Source organism: Gadus chalcogrammus, chromosome 12, assembly GCF_026213295.1.
Source record: "Gadus chalcogrammus isolate NIFS_2021 chromosome 12, NIFS_Gcha_1.0, whole genome shotgun sequence".
Classification (NCBI taxonomy): Eukaryota; Metazoa; Chordata; class Actinopteri; order Gadiformes; family Gadidae; genus Gadus; species Gadus chalcogrammus.
This window is the reverse complement of record NC_079423.1, coordinates 5,944,717-5,968,417: the sequence shown is the minus strand read 5'-3', so window position 1 is coordinate 5,968,417 and position 23,701 is coordinate 5,944,717. Positions and strand designations below refer to the sequence as shown.

General features: G+C 41.6%; 17 non-coding genes and 1 pseudogene across 17 annotated transcripts; all 18 read right to left on the bottom strand.

Annotated features, from left to right (window-relative positions):
* Positions 1 to 6,155: 6,155 nt before the first annotated feature.
* On the bottom strand, positions 6,156 to 6,274 carry LOC130398182 (5S ribosomal RNA). The gene has a single exon (XR_008900763.1). It is a non-coding gene; the product is annotated as a 5S ribosomal RNA (ribosomal RNA).
* Positions 6,275 to 6,803: 529 nt separating this feature from the next.
* LOC130398170 (5S ribosomal RNA) lies at positions 6,804 to 6,922 on the bottom strand. The gene has a single exon (XR_008900752.1). It is a non-coding gene; the product is annotated as a 5S ribosomal RNA (ribosomal RNA).
* A 529-nt stretch (positions 6,923 to 7,451) lies between these two features.
* LOC130398159 (5S ribosomal RNA) lies at positions 7,452 to 7,570 on the bottom strand. Its single transcript, XR_008900741.1, has one exon. It is a non-coding gene; the product is annotated as a 5S ribosomal RNA (ribosomal RNA).
* Positions 7,571 to 8,088: 518 nt separating this feature from the next.
* LOC130398147 (5S ribosomal RNA) lies at positions 8,089 to 8,207 on the bottom strand. The gene has a single exon (XR_008900729.1). It is a non-coding gene; the product is annotated as a 5S ribosomal RNA (ribosomal RNA).
* A 518-nt stretch (positions 8,208 to 8,725) lies between these two features.
* LOC130398136 (5S ribosomal RNA) lies at positions 8,726 to 8,844 on the bottom strand. The gene has a single exon (XR_008900718.1). It is a non-coding gene; the product is annotated as a 5S ribosomal RNA (ribosomal RNA).
* Positions 8,845 to 9,363: 519 nt separating this feature from the next.
* LOC130398124 (5S ribosomal RNA) lies at positions 9,364 to 9,482 on the bottom strand. Its single transcript, XR_008900707.1, has one exon. It is a non-coding gene; the product is annotated as a 5S ribosomal RNA (ribosomal RNA).
* Positions 9,483 to 10,000: 518 nt separating this feature from the next.
* On the bottom strand, positions 10,001 to 10,118 carry LOC130393996 (5S ribosomal RNA). Its single transcript, XR_008897197.1, has one exon. It is a non-coding gene; the product is annotated as a 5S ribosomal RNA (ribosomal RNA).
* A 529-nt stretch (positions 10,119 to 10,647) lies between these two features.
* On the bottom strand, positions 10,648 to 10,766 carry LOC130398112 (5S ribosomal RNA). Its single transcript, XR_008900696.1, has one exon. It is a non-coding gene; the product is annotated as a 5S ribosomal RNA (ribosomal RNA).
* A 520-nt stretch (positions 10,767 to 11,286) lies between these two features.
* LOC130398101 (5S ribosomal RNA) lies at positions 11,287 to 11,405 on the bottom strand. Its single transcript, XR_008900685.1, has one exon. It is a non-coding gene; the product is annotated as a 5S ribosomal RNA (ribosomal RNA).
* Positions 11,406 to 11,933: 528 nt separating this feature from the next.
* Positions 11,934 to 12,052, bottom strand: LOC130398090 (5S ribosomal RNA). The gene has a single exon (XR_008900674.1). It is a non-coding gene; the product is annotated as a 5S ribosomal RNA (ribosomal RNA).
* Positions 12,053 to 12,580: 528 nt separating this feature from the next.
* Positions 12,581 to 12,699, bottom strand: LOC130398079 (5S ribosomal RNA). Its single transcript, XR_008900663.1, has one exon. It is a non-coding gene; the product is annotated as a 5S ribosomal RNA (ribosomal RNA).
* A 527-nt stretch (positions 12,700 to 13,226) lies between these two features.
* LOC130394092 (5S ribosomal RNA) lies at positions 13,227 to 13,346 on the bottom strand. Its single transcript, XR_008897285.1, has one exon. It is a non-coding gene; the product is annotated as a 5S ribosomal RNA (ribosomal RNA).
* A 527-nt stretch (positions 13,347 to 13,873) lies between these two features.
* LOC130398067 (5S ribosomal RNA) lies at positions 13,874 to 13,992 on the bottom strand. Its single transcript, XR_008900652.1, has one exon. It is a non-coding gene; the product is annotated as a 5S ribosomal RNA (ribosomal RNA).
* A 6,803-nt stretch (positions 13,993 to 20,795) lies between these two features.
* Positions 20,796 to 20,914, bottom strand: LOC130400054 (5S ribosomal RNA). Its single transcript, XR_008902539.1, has one exon. It is a non-coding gene; the product is annotated as a 5S ribosomal RNA (ribosomal RNA).
* Positions 20,915 to 21,441: 527 nt separating this feature from the next.
* On the bottom strand, positions 21,442 to 21,562 carry LOC130395332 (5S ribosomal RNA). Its single transcript, XR_008898402.1, has one exon. It is a non-coding gene; the product is annotated as a 5S ribosomal RNA (ribosomal RNA).
* Positions 21,563 to 22,091: 529 nt separating this feature from the next.
* Positions 22,092 to 22,210, bottom strand: LOC130400721 (5S ribosomal RNA). The gene has a single exon (XR_008903197.1). It is a non-coding gene; the product is annotated as a 5S ribosomal RNA (ribosomal RNA).
* Positions 22,211 to 22,736: 526 nt separating this feature from the next.
* LOC130395985 (5S ribosomal RNA) lies at positions 22,737 to 22,858 on the bottom strand (annotated as a pseudogene).
* A 525-nt stretch (positions 22,859 to 23,383) lies between these two features.
* Positions 23,384 to 23,500, bottom strand: LOC130395240 (5S ribosomal RNA). Its single transcript, XR_008898319.1, has one exon. It is a non-coding gene; the product is annotated as a 5S ribosomal RNA (ribosomal RNA).
* Positions 23,501 to 23,701: the final 201 nt, after the last annotated feature.

Sequence of the window (23,701 nt, the reverse complement as noted above, 5' to 3'; positions counted from 1 at the left end):
TTTTTATTATAAAAATAAATCAGATTTTATATACAAGCGTAATCTACACAGAGGGGAAAAAACATATACTTGAATTCAAATGTAAAATCACAAAATAAATAAAATAAAAGTAAACAATAACATCAGCATTTCAACAAATAGGTCCTCCTGCCATGCATTATTCAATCTTATACATCAGTTTCCCTTTGTCATTGACAGAAATGAAACTGCATCCATTAACAAAATGTTGAAATTCTTCCTTTTCATACTTAAAAATTAAACTTATGTCTTTTTTCAACCCTGATACAAAGTAGGCCCAGACAGATATTATTTTTTGTTCAAAATGCGCTAGATTCCTTCTTAGCCATACAGCATATCTAGCATGACTTAGTACATAGTTTATCATATTTATGTTTACTTTCTCCTTCTTTTCCCATACTCCAAACAGAAATGTTTTTTTCCAGTCCTTTCCCTCAAAATACTGCTTCCCCCAGTTCTCCTGCAAGAATTCCTTTAGCTTCATGAAAAAGATCTTCAATTTGTCACACTCATAATACAAATGCATTAATGTCTCCGGATCAGTTTTGCATATATCGCACTCCCTTCTTACATCCTTATTTATTTGGTGTATCACCACATTTGTGTACAGTCTGTTGTGCCGTAATTTAAAATCATGATCCTGACATTCTATACTATTTTTGCTTACATTCCACTGCTTCCATATTTGATTTCCTTCCATACCTGGGAACACCTTTTCCCAAACCTTTTCCGATGCAGGTTCCTTAAATTCCTTTTGGATCAGCGCTTTGTAGTAGTCCTTTACCTTTGAATCCCTTAGTGGCCTTTTTTCCCCATTATTTTCTATATATAACTCGGGGAACGTTATTTTCCTTTCTATAACCACGTTATTTTCTATTTGCCTCACCCAATCTATTGGTATGCTTTCTTTTATTTTATCGTACATATTTACAGTAGTGGTTTCGTTCATTTCTTCATCATACTCCTTAACTGTGTCTATTATAGCCTGGTATCTTAGAAACCCAGGTATGAATTCATATAGGCAATGTTTTATTTGTGTTAGTCCAGAATAAAATATTTTTTTATCCCATAGCATGTTATTGTTCATTTTTATCAATGGGTTACACCATATTGGTTGATTTATTACCTGACTGTATTTTGTGCATTCATATTTAATGTTTATTCTGTATTTCCCCCATGCATCAAACACCTCTTTATAATATCTAGGCACTTTCTCATACATGGAGTTTTTCATTATCATTATTAGACCGTTTTCTTCACATCTTCCATTTTTATATAAATATTCCTTAAAAACATTTTTCCATCCATAATCAACCCTATCATACAGATACTTTTTAACAGTTTTTATTCGTATTGCTTTTTTCTTAATATTCAAGTCCACCAATTTCAATCCTCCTTCTTCATATTTCCCTATCAGTGTCTTTTGTGCTATTCTTGCCAGTTTCCCATCCCAAATGTAATTTGTAATTGTGCCGTTTAGCTCTTTGTGCACCCACTCTGGCATGTCTATCACAGTCAAGGCATAGACAATCTGGGATAGTATTAATGCATTTACCACTAAAACCTTCCCCTTTAATTTCAATCTCCTCGGCTTCCACGCATTTAATGTGTTTTTCACTTTATTTATTACCCCATTCCATGTCTCATCTCTCGCCTCCTTTTCTTTCACTCCCATATTTATCCCCAATATTTTCATATAATCATTTGAAACTCTAAAAGGTATGTTACAATCATTTTGGTTTATATTTCCGACGTACATTATTTCAGTTTTGTCTATATTTACTTTAGCCCCTGCTGCTCTCCCATATATTTCCATTTTTCCCATTATCCTTTTCACGCTATTCATATTTTTTACCATACATGTGGTGTCATCAGCATATTGCTGTATTTTGCTTTCACCCCCATTTGGCAATTTTATCCCCTCTATTTCCTTATCCTTCTTTATCATTTCCGCGAGACTTTCTGCAGTTAAGCTGTAAAGTACTGCCGATAGCGGGCACCCTTGCCTCACAGATCTTTCCAATGGAAAAGGATCTGTTATAGCTCCATTTATTTTTATCCTACTCCTTGCATTTTTGTACAATAATTTAATCCAGTTGATTATTCTTTGCCCAAAACCAAATTTTTCTAATGTGCAAAATAAAAAACTATGCTCAACCCTATCGAAGGCTTTATTAAGGTCCATACTTAAAATAATTCCACCATCCTTCCCCATGCATTCGATTGTGTCCCTTATTGTGCAAATAATGTCCGATATGTCCCTCCCTGGTATCCCATACGCCTGTGTTGGTGCTATGATTGTTGGTGCTGCTGTTTTTATTCTGTTTGCTAATACCTTTGTTAAGATCTTGTAATCCGTGTTTAGTACAGTTAGCGGTCTATAGTTTTCCAGTTTTCTTTTGCTTCCCTTATTTTTATATATGATCGTTATTAGTCCTGTTGCCAGCGACTCTGGTATCTCCTGCTCCTTCTCCATCTCTGCATAAAGTATGTTTAAAATTGGTAGCAGATCGTCTATAAATGTTTTATAAAATTCACTTGTAAGGCCATCTGTTCCCGGACTTTTATTGGTATTTAATGACATTATTGCTTCCTTTATTTCTATGTCTTTGATGTTGTCATCACACATACTTTTCTCATCATTTGTTATCGTTTTATTAATATTACCTAATACTGTATTTATATCTTCCTTCTTTGCATTTCCTTTTTTGTATAGATTTTTATAAAATGTCCCAACATTTCCAATAATGTCTACAAAATCATTTATTATCTCTCCATTTTCATTTTCTAACTCTTCAATATATACCCTTTCCTGTTTCCTTTTTTCTAATCCCAAAAAATAGCCTGTGCATCTCTCCCCCTTCATCGCATATTTCTCCCTACTCCTTGTTATTGCCCCCATACATTTATTCTGTTCATAAACGTCCAGTTTGGATTTCACCTTTATGTATTTTTCTATGCTATGTTTTGGATCCTTATCAATTCTTTCTGCCTCTTCTGCCAGCTCATCCTTCAAACATTTTATTTTCTCTCTTTCTATAAAAGCCCGGACCTTTGCATATCTAATACTTATTGTCCTTATCTTTTGCTTCAGTCTTTCCCACCATAATCCCTTGTTTCTACACATGTCCATGTTCTTTCTTCCATTCTCTATGCAGGCCACTATTTTATTTCTATATCCCTCTTCCTCTAGGAGAGTACTGTTTAGGCACCACACTCCTCCTCCCCTTCTCTCTATCCCAGTACCAACCTCTATTGACAGGATTGCATGGTCACTGAATGATGTGAATTTATACATCATATTTTTTATAAATTTAACCATTGTCTGATGTGCTATACACAAGTCTATTCGGCTTTGTTTTAATTCCCCCATTACCATTTGCCTTCTTGAGTACTCTCTCCTGTTTGGGTTTTCGTTTCTCCATACATCAATTAATTGTTTTTCCTCCATTGTTTTCAGAAAAACCTTTCTTGAAGCATCATTTTTAAATTCCTTCCCTCTTGCCATATCCAACCTTGTACTTTTTAAATTAAAATCTCCCACTATTATACAGTTTCCCACACACCATTTTCCTAAATCCAAAAAAAAAGCCTTCCTGTCTGCTTCTATATTTGGTGCATATATATTAATTATTCTGTACTCTATCTTTTTGTATTTAAATTCTATGATTATGACTCTTCCTTTTTTATCTTTGTAGATTTCTTTGAGGTTTTCTACAGTATTATTTTTTATCAGGATTGCTACCCCACATGATTTATCCGTACCATGGTTTGCATACATAATGTCTGTCCATTTCGTTTTTATATCTTTCATGATATGGTCTGTCCAGTTCGTTTCTTGCAGACATAACATGTCATTATTTTTACATTTAATTAATAGTTTTCCAAATTTGCTTTGATTCCTTAGCCCATTTGTGTTGAATGAAATCAAGCTTAACATTAAACACATAATTACGGTTTCATTCCCAACCTTCATTTTGTCCTTCTTTCCTCCCTCTTCCTCCTTTTCTCCTCAGCTTGGAGCGCAGCTTTTCTTTTCTTTGTGGTCTCCTCCGCCTTTCGTTCCTTCTGCGGTCTGCTTACACTCTCTGCCTCTGAAATATCCTCGATAATCAGGAAGTCCATCGCAGTTTCCCTCTCGTCTCGGTTTCCATCTCCATGCTCCTTTACCCCAACGCTGCCGGTTCCGTCTGCTGGAGTCGTCTCGCGAGGAGCCTTCTCTCCACTCGATTCCTCTCCGGACCGGCTCTCCTCCTGCCCCACAGCTCCCAACACGTCTCCTGCTGCGACGTCACTCAGGGGATGCCGTCTTTGGTTCTGCACCATGGTCTCCGCCCTGCTCTCTGGGACGCCCCCTAGGTCTCCCTCCGTCTGCATGTCGTCCTCGTCGCTGTCCTCCGGCTCCTCCTCCTCGCCGTCAGTGCTGTTGACCTCCTCCGCGACGTTGACCTCCTCCGCGACGCTGACATCCTCTCTCTCCGCTGCTTCTGGAACACACTCCCTTGCATAGTGTCCCTGTTTTTTACACCTGTGACATCTGAATTCTGGGCATTCTCGGAAGATGTGACCCGGTTTTATACATAATCTGCATACTTTCATCTGCCTGTCATGGATCACGCGGAAGTACTCTCCCCCCTCTAGTGTTTCGAACTTCGTTGTGTAAGGTAGCGATTTCACTGTTTCAGTGAACCGGACCTTCAAGAACCTGGTTCCATCGGCTATGTCAGTTCCTGGCCACATTCTTCTTTTAATTGGCGAGATTGCCTTAACTCCCCATTCTGCAAGTTTGGCAAGAATGACACCATCCACAATGTACGTCGGCAAGTTTAAAAAAGATACAACTAATTCGTCATTTCTAATTTCTTTTGCCACTACCGTGCTCTTCTTTATTCTAATCCCATCTAACAGTATATCCTTCCCTTCAACATTGTCCATTGTTATTTCGTACTTTTTGGGCATTTTAAAACGGCATCCATTCACCACCCCGCACGTTTTTTTAACCTCACTTAGAAGCTCCATCATAGTCACCATCTCATCTCCAACGATCTCTACCGCCAAGGTAAGCTCCTTCTCAAATTTCTTATCTGTGCTTTGAAGAAGTTCCGAGGTACTTTTACTGTTGTCCGTGATCCTTCTCATAGTCGTTTCCTTTCCAATGTCGGCGTTCTTTGTCGGTTGCTGCGTCTTGCCGTTGTCCATGATCCTGCTCGTGGTCGGGGTCTTTCCATGGTCGGTGTTCTTGGGCGATGTCTGCTCCATGCCGTTGTCCATATTCTGTGTCGTTGTGCTTGCCGGTCCGCTGTCAGTTGCCATGAGATCCGTCCTACTCCTCTCTACTCGCTCTCTCCTCTCCATTACGTCACTCATTCAAACACACACACACAAACAAAAACAAAAAAGACGTTCCCCCGAACAGCAAGCTGCTGGGGGAATAAAAAAAAAACTAAAACAAAAAGTAAAACACACTCACTCACATTAAATCTAGCACAAACAAAAAAGTCCACCTGCTCTCTCCACCTGCTCTCTCTGCTCACTGCTCACTTCCTGGTTGCACACCTGAACGGGATCAGACGAGATCGGGCGTGTTCAGGGTGGTATGGCCGTAAGCAATTAGTGCAGGCGCAAAACCAGGTTTTATACAGTAGCACATAAGGAGTGAGAAAGCTGCTGAGGCTCGACGTTACACTTTTACAAAAACAATCATTAGTTAGATATAAACGGCAGTAATTGATTCAGTAGGACTCCTTATCCATGTAAACGATCATTGTGACATCTGAATTCATTAATTATCTGAAATACACTGCGTGTGCGTGTGATGTTAAATGTTTGAACCAAGGTTAACGGTTAAAGTGTCAGAGAATGGGTGGTGATTTTTTGACGTCCTCCCATGATCTGAAGTGAGCGTGCGTGTTTGTGTTGGTGAAAGTTTAAGAAATGTACAACTGTCGGTTCAGCTCTCTGGTGCTCCCTGCTGGCAGTATCACTATACTGTCCTCATGTTTCACAAAAATAGTTTTGAGAGACGTTGTCAGTTTTTGTATGTTGCTTAAATCCTCCAAAGCGGTTGGCAGTAAACATCAGGTCACGGTACGCCACGGTAGGCCACGGAGTCAATGAGCTCGAGTTGAAAAAGAAAAAGCTTACAGCACCTGGTATTCCCAGGCGGTCTCCCATCCAAGTACTAACCAGGCCCGACCCTGCTTAGCTTCCGAGATCAGACGAGATCGGGCGTGTTCAGGGTGGTATGGCCGTAAGCAATTAGTGCAGGCGCAAAACCAGGTTTTATACAGTAGCACATAAGGAGTGAGAAAGCTGCTGAGGCTCGACGTTACACTTTTACAAAAACAATCATTAGTTAGATATAAACGGCAGTAATTGATTCAGTAGGACTCCTTATCCATGTAAACGATCATTGTGACATCTGAATTCATTAATTATCTGAAATACACTGCGTGTGCGTGTGATGTTAAATGTTTGAACCAAGGTTAACGGTTAAAGTGTCAGAGAATGGGTGGTGATTTTTTGACGTCCTCCCATGATCTGAAGTGAGCGTGCGTGTTTGTGTTGGTGAAAGTTTAAGAAATGTACAACTGTCGTTTCAGCTCTCTGGTGCTCCCTGCTGGCAGTATCACTATACTGTCCTCATGTTTCACAAAAATAGTTTTGAGAGACGTTGTCAGTTTTTGTATGTTGCTTAAATCCTCCAAAGCGGTTGGCAGTAAACATCAGGTCACGGTACGCCACGGTAGGCCACGGAGGCAATGAGCTCGAGTTGAAAAAGAAAAAGCTTACAGCACCTGGTATTCCCAGGCGGTCTCCCATCCAAGTACTAACCAGGCCCGACCCTGCTTAGCTTCCGAGATCAGACGAGATCGGGCGTGTTCAGGGTGGTATGGCCGTAAGCAATTAGTGCAGGCGCAAAACCAGGTTTTATACAGTAGCACATAAGGAGTGAGAAAGCTGCTGAGGCTCGACGTTACACTCTTACAAAAACAATCATTAGTTAGATATAAACGGCAGTAATTGATTCAGTAGGACTCCTTATCCATGTAAACGATCATTGTGACATCTGAATTCATTAATTATCTGAAATACACTGCGTGTGCGTGTGATGTTAAATGTTTGAACCAAGGTTAACGGTTAAAGTGTCAGAGAATGGGTGGTGATTTTTTGACGTCCTCCCATGATCTGAAGTGAGCGTGCGTGTTTGTGTTGGTGAAAGTTTAAGAAATGTACAACTGTCGGTTCAGCTCTCTGGTGCTCCCTGCTGGCAGTATCACTATACTGTCCTCATGTTTCACAAAAATAGTTTTGAGAGACGTTGTCAGTTTTTGTATGTTGCTTAAATCCTCCAAAGCGGTTGGCAGTAAACATCAGGTCACGGTACGCCACGGTAGGCCACGGAGGCAATGAGCTCGAGTTGAAAAAGAAAAAGCTTACAGCACCTGGTATTCCCAGGCGGTCTCCCATCCAAGTACTAACCAGGCCCGACCCTGCTTAGCTTCCGAGATCAGACGAGATCGGGCGTGTTCAGGGTGGTATGGCCGTAAGCAATTAGTGCAGGCGCAAAACCAGGTTTTATACAGTAGCACATAAGGAGTGAGAAAGCTGCTGAGGCTCGACGTTACACTCTTACAAAAACAATCATTAGTTAGATATAAACGGCAGTAATTGATTCAGTAGGACTCCTTATCCATGTAAACGATCATTGTGACATCTGAATTCATTAATTATCTGAAATACACTGCGTGTGCGTGTGATGTTAAATGTTTGAACCAAGGTTAACGGTTAAAGTGTCAGAGAATGGGTGGTGATTTTTGACGTCCTCCCATGATCTGAAGTGAGCGTGCGTGTTTGTGTTGGTGAAAGTTTAAGAAATGTACAACTGTCGGTTCAGCTCTCTGGTGCTCCCTGCTGGCAGTATCACTATACTGTCCTCATGTTTCACAAAAATAGTTTTGAGAGACGTTGTCAGTTTTTGTATGTTGCTTAAATCCTCCAAAGCGGTTGGCAGTAAACATCAGGTCACGGTACGCCACGGAGGCAATGAGCTCGAGTTGAAAAAGAAAAAGCTTACAGCACCTGGTATTCCCAGGCGGTCTCCCATCCAAGTACTAACCAGGCCCGACCCTGCTTAGCTTCCGAGATCAGACGAGATCGGGCGTGTTCAGGGTGGTATGGCCGTAAGCAATTAGTGCAGGCGCAAAACCAGGTTTTATACAGTAGCACATAAGGAGTGAGAAAGCTGCTGAGGCTCGACGTTACACTTTTACAAAAACAATCATTAGTTAGATATAAACGGCAGTAATTGATTCAGTAGGACTCCTTATCCATGTAAACGATCATTGTGACATCTGAATTCATTAATTATCTGAAATACACTGCGTGTGCGTGTGATGTTAAATGTTTGAACCAAGGTTAACGGTTAAAGTGTCAGAGAATGGGTGGTGATTTTTTGACGTCCTCCCATGATCTGAAGTGAGCGTGCGTGTTTGTGTTGGTGAAAGTTTAAGAAATGTACAACTGTCGGTTCAGCTCTCTGGTGCTCCCTGCTGGCAGTATCACTATACTGTCCTCATGTTTCACAAAAATAGTTTTGAGAGACGTTGTCAGTTTTTGTATGTTGCTTAAATCCTCCAAAGCGGTTGGCAGTAAACATCAGGTCACGGTACGCCACGGAGGCAATGAGCTCGAGTTGAAAAAGAAAAGCTTACAGCACCTGGTATTCCCAGGCGGTCTCCCATCCAAGTACTAACCAGGCCCGACCCTGCTTAGCTTCCGAGATCAGACGAGATCGGGCGTGTTCAGGGTGGTATGGCCGTAAGCAATTAGTGCAGGCGCAAAACCAGGTTTTATACAGTAGCACATAAGGAGTGAGAAAGCTGCTGAGGCTCGACGTTACACTTTTACAAAAACAATCATTAGTTAGATATAAACGGCAGTAATTGATTCAGTAGGACTCCTTATCCATGTAAACGATCATTGTGACATCTGAATTCATTAATTATCTGAAATACACTGCGTGTGCGTGTGATGTTAAATGTTTGAACCAAGGTTAACGGTTAAAGTGTCAGAGAATGGGTGGTGATTTTTTGACGTCCTCCCATGATCTGAAGTGAGCGTGCGTGTTTGTGTTGGTGAAAGTTTAAGAAATGTACAACTGTCGGTTCAGCTCTCTGGTGCTCCCTGCTGGCAGTATCACTATACTGTCCTCATGTTTCACAAAAATAGTTTTGAGAGACGTTGTCAGTTTTTGTATGTTGCTTAAATCCTCCAAAGCGGTTGGCAGTAAACATCAGGTCACGGTACGCCACGGAGTCAATGAGCTCGAGTTGAAAAAGAAAAAGCTTACAGCACCTGGTATTCCCAGGCGGTCTCCCATCCAAGTACTAACCAGGCCCGACCCTGCTTAGCTTCCGAGATCAGACGAGATCGGGCGTGTTCAGGGTGGTATGGCCGTAAGCAATTAGTGCAGGCGCAAAACCAGGTTTATACAGTAGCACATAAGGAGTGAGAAAGCTGCTGAGGCTCGACGTTACACTTTTACAAAAACAATCATTAGTTAGATATAAACGGCAGTAATTGATTCAGTAGGACTCCTTATCCATGTAAACGATCATTGTGACATCTGAATTCATTAATTATCTGAAATACACTGCGTGTGCGTGTGATGTTAAATGTTTGAACCAAGGTTAACGGTTAAAGTGTCAGAGAATGGGTGGTGATTTTTTGACGTCCTCCCATGATCTGAAGTGAGCGTGCGTGTTTGTGTTGGTGAAAGTTTAAGAAATGTACAACTGTCGTTCAGCTCTCTGGTGCTCCCTGCTGGCAGTATCACTATACTGTCCTCATGTTTCACAAAAATAGTTTTGAGAGACGTTGTCAGTTTTTGTATGTTGCTTAAATCCTCCAAAGCGGTTGGCAGTAAACATCAGGTCACGGTACGGGCCACGGAGTCAATGAGCTCGAGTTGAAAAAGAAAAGCTTACAGCACCTGGTATTCCCAGGCGGTCTCCCATCCAAGTACTAACCAGGCCCGACCCTGCTTAGCTTCCGAGATCAGACGAGATCGGCGTGTTCAGGGTGGTATGGCCGTAAGCAATTAGTGCAGGCGCAAAACCAGGTTTTATACAGTAGCACATAAGGAGTGAGAAAGCTGCTGAGGCTCGACGTTACACTCTTACAAAAACAATCATTAGTTAGATATAAACGGCAGTAATTGATTCAGTAGGACTCCTTATCCATGTAAACGATCATTGTGACATCTGAATTCATTAATTATCTGAAATACACTGCGTGTGCGTGTGATGTTAAATGTTTGAACCAAGGTTAACGGTTAAAGTGTCAGAGAATGGGTGGTGATTTTTTGACGTCCTCCCATGATCTGAAGTGAGCGTGCGTGTTTGTGTTGGTGAAAGTTTAAGAAATGTACAACTGTCGGTTCAGCTCTCTGGTGCTCCCTGCTGGCAGTATCACTATACTGTCCTCATGTTTCACAAAAATAGTTTTGAGAGACGTTGTCAGTTTTTGTATGTTGCTTAAATCCTCCAAAGCGGTTGGCAGTAAACATCAGGTCACGGTACGCCACGGTAGGCCACGGAGGCAATGAGCTCGAGTTGAAAAAGAAAAAGCTTACAGCACCTGGTATTCCCAGGCGGTCTCCCATCCAAGTACTAACCAGGCCCGACCCTGCTTAGCTTCCGAGATCAGACGAGATCGGGCGTGTTCAGGGTGGTATGGCCGTAAGCAAATTAGTGCAGGCGCAAAACCAGGTTTTATACAGTAGCACATAAGGAGTGAGAAAGCTGCTGAGGCTCGACGTTACACTCTTACAAAAACAATCATTAGTTAGATATAAACGGCAGTAATTGATTCAGTAGGACTCCTTATCCATGTAAACGATCATTGTGACATCTGAATTCATTAATTATCTGAAATACACTGCGTGTGCGTGTGATGTTAAATGTTTGAACCAAGGTTAACGGTTAAAGTGTCAGAGAATGGGTGGTGATTTTTTGACGTCCTCCCATGATCTGAAGTGAGCGTGCGTGTTTGTGTTGGTGAAAGTTTAAGAAATGTACAACTGTCGGTTCAGCTCTCTGGTGCTCCCTGCTGGCAGTATCACTATACTGTCCTCATGTTTCACAAAAATAGTTTTGAGAGACGTTGTCAGTTTTTGTATGTTGCTTAAATCCTCCAAAGCGGTTGGCAGTAAACATCAGGTCACGGTACGCCACGGAGTCAATGAGCTCGAGTTGAAAAAGAAAAAGCTTACAGCACCTGGTATTCCCAGGCGGTCTCCCATCCAAGTACTAACCAGGCCCGACCCTGCTTAGCTTCCGAGATCAGACGAGATCGGGCGTGTTCAGGGTGGTATGGCCGTAAGCAATTAGTGCAGGCGCAAAACCAGGTTTTATACAGTAGCACATAAGGAGTGAGAAAGCTGCTGAGGCTCGACGTTACACTTTTACAAAAACAATCATTAGTTAGATATAAACGGCAGTAATTGATTCAGTAGGACTCCTTATCCATGTAAACGATCATTGTGACATCTGAATTCATTAATTATCTGAAATACACTGCGTGTGCGTGTGATGTTAAATGTTTGAACCAAGGTTAACGGTTAAAGTGTCAGAGAATGGGTGGTGATTTTTTGACGTCCTCCCATGATCTGAAGTGAGCGTGCGTGTTTGTGTTGGTGAAAGTTTAAGAAATGTACAACTGTCGGTTCAGCTCTCTGGTGCTCCCTGCTGGCAGTATCACTATACTGTCCTCATGTTTCACAAAAATAGTTTTGAGAGACGTTGTCAGTTTTTGTATGTTGCTTAAATCCTCCAAAGCGGTTGGCAGTAAACATCAGGTCACGGTACGCCACGGTAGGCCACGGAGTCAATGAGCTCGAGTTGAAAAAGAAAAGCTTACAGCACCTGGTATTCCCAGGCGGTCTCCCATCCAAGTACTAACCAGGCCCGACCCTGCTTAGCTTCCGAGATCAGACGAGATCGGGCGTGTTCAGGGTGGTATGGCCGTAAGCAATTAGTGCAGGCGCAAAACCAGGTTTTATACAGTAGCACATAAGGAGTGAGAAAGCTGCTGAGGCTCGACGTTACACTTTTACAAAAACAATCATTAGTTAGATATAAACGGCAGTAATTGATTCAGTAGGACTCCTTATCCATGTAAACGATCATTGTGACATCTGAATTCATTAATTATCTGAAATACACTGCGTGTGCGTGTGATGTTAAATGTTTGAACCAAGGTTAACGGTTAAAGTGTCAGAGAATGGGTGGTGATTTTTTGAAGTCCTCCCATGATCTGAAGTGAGCGTGCGTGTTTGTGTTGGTGAAAGTTTAAGAAATGTACAACTGTCGGTTCAGCTCTCTGGTGCTCCCTGCTGGCAGTATCACTATACTGTCCTCATGTTTCACAAAAATAGTTTTGAGAGACGTTGTCAGTTTTTGTATGTTGCTTAAATCCTCCAAAGCGGTTGGCAGTAAACATCAGGTCACGGTACGCACGGTAGGCCACGGAGTCAATGAGCTCGAGTTGAAAAAGAAAAAGCTTACAGCACCTGGTATTCCCAGGCGGTCTCCCATCCAAGTACTAACCAGGCCCGACCCTGCTTAGCTTCCGAGATCAGACGAGATCGGGCGTGTTCAGGGTGGTATGGCCGTAAGCAATTAGTGCAGGCGCAAAACCAGGTTTTATACAGTAGCACATAAGGAGTGAGAAAGCTGCTGAGGCTCGACGTTACACTTTACAAAAACAATCATTAGTTAGATATAAACGGCAGTAATTGATTCAGTAGGACTCCTTATCCATGTAAACGATCATTGTGACATCTGAATTCATTAATTATCTGAAATACACTGCGTGTGCGTGTGATGTTAAATGTTTGAACCAAGGTTAACGGTTAAAGTGTCAGAGAATGGGTGGTGATTTTTTGACGTCCTCCCATGATCTGAAGTGAGCGTGCGTGTTTGTGTTGGTGAAAGTTTAAGAAATGTACAACTGTCGGTTCAGCTCTCTGGTGCTCCCTGCTGGCAGTATCACTATACTGTCCTCATGTTTCACAAAATAGTTTTGAGAGACGTTGTCAGTTTTTGTATGTTGCTTAAATCCTCCAAAGCGGTTGGCAGTAAACATCAGGTCACGGTACGCCACGGTAGGCCACGGAGTCAATGAGCTCGAGTTGAAAAAGAAAAAGCTTACAGCACCTGGTATTCCCAGGCGGTCCTCCCATCCAAGTACTAACCAGGCCCGACCCTGCTTAGCTTCCGAGATCAGACGAGATCGGGCGTGTTCAGGGTGGTATGGCCGTAAGCAATTAGTGCAGGCGCAAAACCAGGTTTTATACAGTAGCACATAAGGAGTGAGAAAGCTGCTGAGGCTCGACGTTACACTTTTACAAAAACAATCATTAGTTAGATATAAACGGCAGTAATTGATTCAGTAGGACTCCTTATCCATGTAAACGATCATTGTGACATCTGAATTCATTAATTATCTGAAATACACTGCGTGTGCGTGTGATGTTAAATGTTTGAACCAAGGTTAACGGTTAAAGTGTCAGAGAATGGGTGGTGATTTTTTGACGTCCTCCCATGATCTGAAGTGAGCGTGCGTGTTTGTGTTGGTGAAAGTTTAAGAAATGTACAACTGTCGGTTCAGCTCTCTGGTGCTCCCTGCTGGCAGTATCACTATACTGTCCTCATGTTTCACAAAAATAGTTTTGAGAGACGTTGTCAGTTTTGTATGTTGCTTAAATCCTCCAAAGCGGTTGGCAGTAAACATCAGGTCACGGTACGCCACGGTAGGCCACGGAGTCAATGAGCTCGAGTTGAAAAAGAAAAGCTTACAGCACCTGGTATTCCCAGGCGGTCTCCCATCCAAGTACTAACCAGGCCCGACCCTGCTTAGCTTCCGAGATCAGACGAGATCGGGCGTGTTCAGGGTGGTATGGCCGTAAGCAATTAGTGCAGGCGCAAAACCAGGTTTTATACAGTAGCACATAAGGAGTGAGAAAGCTGCTGAGGCTCGACGTTACACTTTTACAAAAACAATCATTAGTTAGATATAAACGGCAGTAATTGATTCAGTAGGACTCCTTATCCATGTAAACGATCATTGTGACATCTGAATTCATTAATTATCTGAAATACACTGCGTGTGCGTGTGATGTTAAATGTTTGAACCAAGGTTAACGGTTAAAGTGTCAGAGAATGGGTGGTGATTTTTTGACGTCCTCCCATGATCTGAAGTGAGCGTGCGTGTTTGTGTTGGTGAAAGTTTAAGAAATGTACAACTGTCGGTTCAGCTCTCTGGTGCTCCCTGCTGGCAGTATCACTATACTGTCCTCATGTTTCACAAAAATAGTTTTGAGAGACGTTGTCAGTTTTTGTATGTTGCTTAAGATCCTCCAAAGCGGTTGGCAGTAAACATCAGGTCACGGTAGCCACGGTAGGCCACGGAGTCAATGAGCTCGAGTTGAAAAAGAAAAAGCTTACAGCACCTGGTATTCCCAGGCGGTCTCCCATCCAAGTACTAACCAGGCCCGACCCTGCTTAGCTTCCGAGATCAGACGAGATCGGGCGTGTTTTTTTTTTTTTTTTTATTATAAAATAAATCAGATTTTATATACAAGCGTAATCTACACAGAGGGGAAAAAACATATACTTGAATTCAAATGTAAAATCACAAAATAAATAAAATAAAAGTAAACAATAACATCAGCATTTAACAAATAGGTCCTCCTGCCATGCATTATTCAATCTATACACATCAGTTTTCCCTTTGTCATTGACAGAAATGAAACTGCATCCATTAACAAAATGTTGAAATTCTTCCTTTTCATACTTAAAAATTAAACTTATGTCTTTTTTCAACCCTGATACAAAGTAGGCCCAGACAGATATTATTTTTTGTTCAAAATGCGCTAGATTCCTTCTTAGCCATACAGCATATCTAGCATGACTTAGTACATAGTTTATCATATTTATGTTTACTTTCTCCTTCTTTTCCCATACTCCAAACAGAAATGTTTTTTTCCAGTCCTTTCCCTCAAAATACTGCTTCCCCCAGTTCTCCTGCAAGAATTCCTTTAGCTTCATGAAAAGATCTTCAATTTGTCACACTCATAATACAAATGCATTAATGTCTACCGGATCAGTTTTGCATATATCGCACTCCCTTCTTACATCCTTATTTATTTGGTGTATCACCACATTTGTGGTACAGTCTGTTGTGCCGTAATTTAAAATCATGATCCTGACATTCTATACTATTTTTGCTTACATTCCACTGCTTCCATATTTGATTTCCTTCCATACCTGGGAACACCTTTTCCCAAACCTTTTCCGATGCAGGTTCCTTAAATTCCTTTTGGATCAGCGCTTTGTAGTAGTCCTTTACCTTTGAATCCCTTAGTGGCCTTTTTTTCCCATTATTTTTCTATATATAACTCGGGGAACGTTATTTTCCTTTCTATAACCACGTTATTTTCTATTTGCCTCACCCAATCTATTGGTATGCTTTCTTTTATTTTATCGTACATATTTACAGTAGTGGTTTCGTTCCATTTCTTCATCATACTCCTTAACTGTGTCTATTATAGCCTGGTATCTTAGAAACCCAGGTATGAATTCATATAGGCAATGTTTTATTTGTGTTAGTCCAGAATAAAATATTTTTTTATCCCATAGCATGTTATTGTTCATTTTTATCAATGGGTTACACCATATTGGTTGATTTATTACCTGACTGTATTTTGTGCATTCATATTTAATGTTTATTCTGTATTTCCCCCATGCATCAAACACCTCTTTATAATATCTAGGCACTTTCTCATACATGGAGTTTTTCATTATCATTATTAGACCGTTTTCTTCACATCTTCCATTTTTATATAAATATTCCTTAAAAACATTTTTCCATCCATAATCAACCCTATCATACAGATACTTTTTAACAGTTTTTATTCGTATTGCTTTTTTCTTAATATTCAAGTCCACCAATTTCAATCCTCCTTCTTCATATTTCCCTATCAGTGTCTTTTGTGCTATTCTTGCCAGTTTCCCATCCAAATGTAATTTGTAATTGTGCCGTTTAGCTCTTTGTGCACCCACTCTGGCATGTCTATCACAGTCAAGGCATAGACAATCTGGATAGTATTAATGCATTTACCACTAAAACCTTCCCCTTTAATTTCAATCTCCTCGGCTTCCACGCATTTAATGTGTTTTTCACTTTATTTATTACCCCATTCCATGTCTCATCTCTCGCCTCCTTTTCTTTCACTCCCATATTTATCCCCAATATTTTCATATAATCATTTGAAACTCTAAAAGGTATGTTACAATCATTTTGGTTTATATTTCCGACGTACATTATTTCAGTTTTGTCTATATTTACTTTAGCCCCTGCTGCTCTCCCATATATTTCCATTTTTCCCATTATCCTTTTCACGCTATTCATATTTTTTACCATACATGTGGTGTCATCAGCATATTGCTGTATTTTGCTTTCACCCCCATTTGGCAATTTTATCCCCTCTATTTCCTTATCCTTCTTTATCATTTCCGCGAGACTTTCTTGCAGTTAAGCTGTAAAGTACTGCCGATAGCGGGCACCCTTGCCTCACAGATCTTTCCAATGGAAAAGGATCTGTTATAGCTCCATTTATTTTTATCCTACTCCTTGCATTTTTGTACAATAATTTAATCCAGTTGATTATTCTTTGCCCAATAACCAAATTTTTCTAATGTGCAAAATAAAAAACTATGCTCAACCCTATCGAAGGCTTTATTAAGGTCCATACTTAAAATAATTCCACCATCCTTCCCCATGCATTCGATTGTGTCCCTTATTGTGCAAATAATGTCCGATATGTCCCTCCCTGGTATCCCATACGCCTGTGTTGGTGCTATGATTGTTGGTGCTGCTGTTTTTATTCTGTTTGCTAATACCTTTGTTAAGATCTTGTAATCCGTGTTTAGTACAGTTAGCGTCTATAGTTTTCCAGTTTTCTTTTGGCTTCCCTTATTTTTATATATGATCGTTATTAGTCCTGTTGCCAGCGACTCTGGTATCTCCTGCTCCTTCTCCATCTCTGCATAAGTATGTTTAAAATTGGTAGCAGATCGTCTATAAATGTTTTATAAAATTCACTTGTAAGGCCATCTGTTCCCGGACTTTTATTGGTATTTAATGACATTATTGCTTCCTTTATTTCTATGTCTTTGATGTTGTCATCACACATACTTTTCTCATCATTTGTTATCGTTTTATTAATATTACCTAATACTGTATTTATATCTTCCTTCTTTGCATTTCCTTTTTTGTATAGATTTTTATAAAATGTCCCAACATTTCCAATAATGTCTACAAAATCATTTATTATCTCTCCATTTTCATTTTCTAACTCTTCAATATATACCCTTTCCTGTTTCCTTTTTTCTAATCCCAAAAAATAGCCTGTGCATCTCTCCCCCTTCATCGCATATTTCTCCCTACTCCTTGTTATTGCCCCCATACATTTATTCTGTTTCATAAACGTCCAGTTTGGATTTCACCTTTATGTATTTTTCTATGCTATGTTTTGGATCCTTATCAATTCTTTCTGCCTCTTCTGCCAGCTCATCCTTCAAACATTTTATTTTCTCTCTTTCTATAAAAGCCCGGACCTTTGCATATCTAAATACTTATTGTCCTTATCTTTTGCTTCAGTCTTTCCCACCATAATCCCTTGTTTCTACACATGTCCATGTTCTTTCTTCCATTCTCTATGCAGGCCACTATTTTATTTCTATATCCCTCTTCCTCTAGGAGAGTACTGTTTAGGCACCACACTCCTCCTCCCCTTCTCTCTATCCAGTACCAACCTCTATTGACAGGATTGCATGGTCACTGAATGATGTGAATTTATACATCATATTTTTTATAAATTTAACCATTGTCTGATGTGCTATACACAAGTCTATTCGGCTTTGTTTTAATTCCCCCATTACCATTTGCCTTCTTGAGTACTCTCTCCTGTTTGGGTTTTCGTTTCTCCATACATCAATTAATTGTTTTTCCTCCATTGTTTTCAGAAAAACCTTTCTTGAAGCATCATTTTAAATTCCTTCCCTCTTGCCATATCCAACCTTGTACTTTTTAAATTAAAATCTCCCACTATTATACAGTTTCCCACACACCATTTTCCTAAATCCAAAAAAAAGCCTTCCTGTCTGCTTCTATATTTGGTGCATATATATTCATTATTCTGTACTCTATCTTTTTGTATTTAAATTCTATGATTATGACTCTTCCTTTTTTATCTTTGTAGATTTCTTTGAGGTTTTCTACAGTATTATTTTTTATCAGGATTGCTACCCCACATGATTTATCCGTACCATGGTTTGCATACATAATGTCTGTTCCATTTCGTTTTTATATCTTTCATGATATGGTCTGTCCAGTTCGTTTCTTGCAGACATAACATGTCATTATTTTTACATTTAATTAATAGTTGTTCCAAATTTGCTTTGATTCCTTAGCCCATTTGTGTTGAATGAAATCAAGCTTAACATTAAACACATAATTTACGGTTTCATTCCAACCTTCATTTTGTCCTTCTTTCCTCCCTCTTCCTCCTTTTCTCCTCAGCTTGGAGCGCAGCTTTTCTTTTCTTTGTGGTCTCCTCCGCCTTTCGTTCCTTCTGCGGTCTGCTTACACTCTCTTCCTCTGAAATATCCTCGATAATCAGTGAAGTCCATCGCAGTTTCCCTCTCGTCTCGGTTTCCATCTCCATGCTCCTTTACCCCAACGCTGCCGGTTCCGTCTGCTGGAGTCGTCTCGCGAGGAGCCTTCTCTCCACTCGATTCCTCTCCGGACCGGCTCTCCTCCTGCCCCACAGCTCCCAACACGTCTCCTGCTGCGACGTCACTCAGGGGATGCCGTCTTTGGTTCTGCACCATGGTCTCCGCCCTGCTCTCTGGGACGCCCCCCTAGGTCTCCCTCCGTCTGCATGTCGTCCTCGTCGCTGTCCTCCGGCTCCTCCTCCTCGCCGTCAGTGCTGTTGACCTCCTCCGCGACGTTGACCTCCTCCGCGACGCTGACATCCTCTCTCTCCGCTGCTTCTGGAACACACTCCCTTGCATAGTGTCCCTGTTTTTTTACACCTGTGACATCTGAATTCTGGGCCTTCTCGGGAAGATGTTGACCCGGTTTTATACATAATCTGCATACTTTCATCTGCCTGTCATGGATCACGCGGAAGTACTCTCCCCCCTCTAGTGTTTCGAACCTTCGTTGTGTAAGGTAGCGATTTCACTGTTTCAGTGAACCGGACCTTCAAGAACCTGGTTCCATCGGCTATGTCAGTTCCTGGCCACATTCTTCTTTTTAATTGGCGAGATTGCCTTAACTCCCCATTCTGCAAGTTTGGGCAAGAATGACACCATCCACAATGTACGTCGGCAAGTTAAAAAAAGATACAACTAATTCGATCATTTCTAATTTCTTTTGCCACTACCGTGCTCTTCTTTATTCTAATCCCATCTAACAGTATATCCTTCCCTTCAACATTGTCCATTGTTATTTCGTACTTTTTGGGCAATTTTAAAACGGCATCCATTCACCACCCCGCACGTTTTTTTAACCTCACTTAGAAGCTCCATCATAGTCACCATCTCATCTCCAACGATCTCTACCGCCAAGGTAAGCTCCTTCTCAAATTTCTTATCTGTGCTTTGAAGAAGTTTCCGAGGGACTTTTACTGTTGTCCGTGATCCTTCTCATAGTCGTTTCCTTTCCAATGTCGGCGTTCTTTGTCGGTTTGCTGCGTCTTGCCGTTGTCCATGATCCTGCTCGTGGTCGGGGTCTTTCCATGGTCGGTGTTCTTGGGCGATGTCTGCTCCATGCCGTTGTCCATATTCTGTGTCGTTTGTGCTTGCCGGTCCGCTGTCCAGTTGCCATGAGATCCGTCCTACTCCTCTCTACTCGCTCTCTCCTCTCCATTACGTCACTCATTCAAACACACACACACAAACAAAAACAAAAAGACGTTTCCCCCGAACAGCAAGCTGCTGGGGGAATAAAAAAAACTAAAACAAAAAGTAAAACACACTCACTCACATTAAATCTAGCACAAACAAAAAGTCCACCTGCTTCTCTCCACCTGCTCTCTCTGCTCACTGCTCACTTCCTGGTTGCACACCTGAACGGGATCAGACGAGATCGGGCGTGTTTCAGGGTGTGTATGGCCGTAAGCAATTAGTGCAGGCGCAAAACCAGGTTTTATACAGTAGCACATAAGGAGTGAGAAAGCTGCTGAGGCTCGACGTTACACTTTTACAAAAACAATCATTAGTTAGATATAAACGGCAGTAATTGATCAGTAGGACTCCTTATCCATGTAAACGATCATTGTGACATCTGAATTCATTAATTATCTGAATACACTGCGTGTGCGTGTGATGTTAAATGTTTGAACCAAGGTTAACGGTTAAAGTGTCAGAGAATGGGTGGTGATTTTTTGACGTCCTCCCATGATCTGAAGTGAGCGTGCGTGTTTGTGTTGGTGAAAGTTTAAGAAATGTACAACTGTCGGTTCAGCTCTCTGGTGCTCCCTGCTGGCAGTATCACTATACTGTCCTCATGTTTCACAAAAATAGTTTGAGAGACGTTGTCAGTTTTTGTATGTTGCTTAAATCCTCCAAAGCGGTTGGCAGTAAACATCAGGTCACGGTACGCACTAGGCCACGGAGTCAATGAGCTCGAGTTGAAAAAGAAAAAGCTTACAGCACCTGGTATTCCCAGGCGGTCTCCCATCCAAGTACTAACCAGGCCCGACCCTGCTTAGCTTCCGAGATCAGACGAGACCGGGCGTGTTCAGGGTGGTATGGCCGTAAGCAATTAGTGCAGGCGCAAAACCAGGTTTTATACAGTAGCACATAAGGAGTGAGAAAGCTGCTGAGGCTCGACGTTACACTCTTACAAAAACAATCATTAGTTAGATATAAACGGCAGTAATTGATTCAGTAGGACTCCTTATCCATGTAAACGATCATTGTGACATCTGAATTCATTAATTATCTGAAATACACTGCGTGTGCGTGTGATGTTAAATGTTTGAACCAAGGTTAACGGTTAAAGTGTCAGAGAATGGGTGGTGATTTTTGACGTCCTCCCATGATCTGAAGTGAGCGTGCGTGTTTGTGTTGGTGAAAGTTTAAGAAATGTACAACTGTCGGTTCAGCTCTCTGGTGCTCCCTGCTGGCAGTATCACTATACTGTCCTCATGTTTCACAAAATAGTTTTGAGAGACGTTGTCAGTTTTGTATGTTGCTTAAATCCTCCAAAGCGGTTGGCAGTAAACATCAGGTCACGGTACGCCACGGTAGGCCACGGAGTCAATGAGCTCGGAGTTGAAAAAGAAAAAGCTTACAGCACCTGGTATTCCCAGGCGGTCCCATCCATCCAAGTACTAACCAGGCCCGACCCTGCTTAGCTTCCGAGATCAGACGAGATCGGGCGTGTTCAGGGTGGTATGGCCGTAATCAATTAGTGCAGGCGCAAAACCAGGTTTTATACAGTAGCACATAAGGAGTGAGAAAGCTGCTGAGGCTCGACGTTACACTTTTACAAAACAATCATTAGTTAGATATAAACGGCAGTAATTGATTCAGTAGGACTCCTTATCCATGTAAACGATCATTTGTGACATCTGAATTCATTAATTATCTGAAAATACACTGCGTTGCGTGTGATGTTAAATGTTTGAACCAAGGTTAACGGTTAAAGTGTCAGAGAATGGGTGGTGAATTTTTTGACGTCCTCCCATGATCTGAAGTGAGCGTGCGTGTTTGTGTTGGTGAAAGTTTAAGAAATGTACAACTGTCGTTTCAGCTCTCTGGTGCTCCCTGCTGGCAGTATCACTATACTGTCCTCATGTTTCACAAAAATAGTTTTGAGAGACGTTGTCAGTTTTTGTATGTTGCTTAAATCCTCCAAAGCGGTTGGCAGTAAACATCAGGTCACGGTACGCCACGGTAGGCCACGGAGGCAATGAGCTCGAGTTGAAAAGAAAAAGCTTACAGCACCTGGTATTCCCAGGCGGTCTCCCATCCAAGTACTAACCAGGCCCGACCCTCCTTAGCTTCCGAGATCAGACGAGATCGGGCGTGTTCAGGGTGGTATGGCCGTAAGCAATTAGTGCAGGCGCAAACCAGGTTTTATACAGTAGCACATAAGGAGTGAGAAAGCTGCTGAGGCTCGACGTTACACTTTACAAAAACAATCATTAGTTAGATATAAACGGCAGTAATTGATTCAGTAGGACTCCTTATCCATGTAAACGATCATTGTGACATCTGAATTCATTAATTATCTGAATACACTGCGTGTGCGTGTGATGTTAAATGTTTGAACCAAGGTTAACGGTTAAAGTGTCAGAGAATGGGTGGTGATTTTTTGACGTCCTCCCATGATCTGAAGTGAGCGTGCGTGTTTGTGTTGGTGAAAGTTTAAGAAATGTACAACTGTCGGTTCAGCTCTCTGGTGCTCCCTGCTGGCAGTATCACTATACTGTCCTCATGTTTCACAAAAATAGTTTTGAGAGACGTTGTCAGTTTTTGTATGTTGCTTAAATCCTCCAAAGCGGTTGGCAGTAAACATCAGGTCACGGTACGCCCCGGTAGGCCACGGAGGCAATGAGCTCGAGTTGAAAAAGAAAAAGCTTACAGCACCTGGTATTCCCAGGCAGGTCTCCCATCCAAGTACTAACCAGGCCCGACCCTGCTTAGCTTCCTGAGATCAGACGAGATCGGGCGTGTTCAGGGCTGGTATGGCCGTAAGCAATTAGTGCAGGCGCAAAACCAGGTTTTATACAGTAGCACATAAGGAGTGAGAAAGCTGCTGAGGCTCGACGTTACACTTTTACAAAAACAATCATTAGTTAGATATAAACGGCAGTAATTGATTCAGTAGGACTCCTTATCCATGTAAACGATCATTGTGACATCTGAATTCATTAATTATCTGAAATACACTGCGTGTGCGTGTGATGTTAAATGTTTGAACCAAGGTTAACGGTTAAAGTGTCAGAGAATGGGTGGTGATTTTTTGACGTCCTCCCATGATCTGAAGTGAGCGTGCGTGTTTGTGTTGGTGAAAGTTTAAGAAATGTACAACTGTCGGTTCAGCTCTCTGGTGCTCCCTGCTGGCAGTATCACTATACTGTCCTCATGTTTCACAAAAATAGTTTGAGAGACGTTGTCAGTTTTTGTATGTTGCTTAAATCCTCCAAGCGGTTGGCAGTAACATCAGGTCACGGTAGCCACGGTAGGCCACGGAGGCAATGAGCTCGAGTTGAAAAAGAAAAAGCTTACAGCACCTGTATTCCCAGGCGGTCTCCCATCCAAGTACTAACCAGGCCCGACCCTGCTTAGCTTCCGAGATCAGACGAGATCGGGCGTGTTCAGGGTGGTATGCCGTAAGCATTAGTGCAGGCGCAAAACCAGGTTTTATACAGTAGCACATAAGGAGTGAGAAAGCCTGCTGAGGCTCGACGTTACACTTTACAAAAACAATCATTAGTTAGATATAAACGGCAGTAATTGATTCAGTAGGACTCCTTATCCATGTAAACGATCATTGTGACATCTGATTCATTAATTATCTGAAATCACACTGCGTGTGC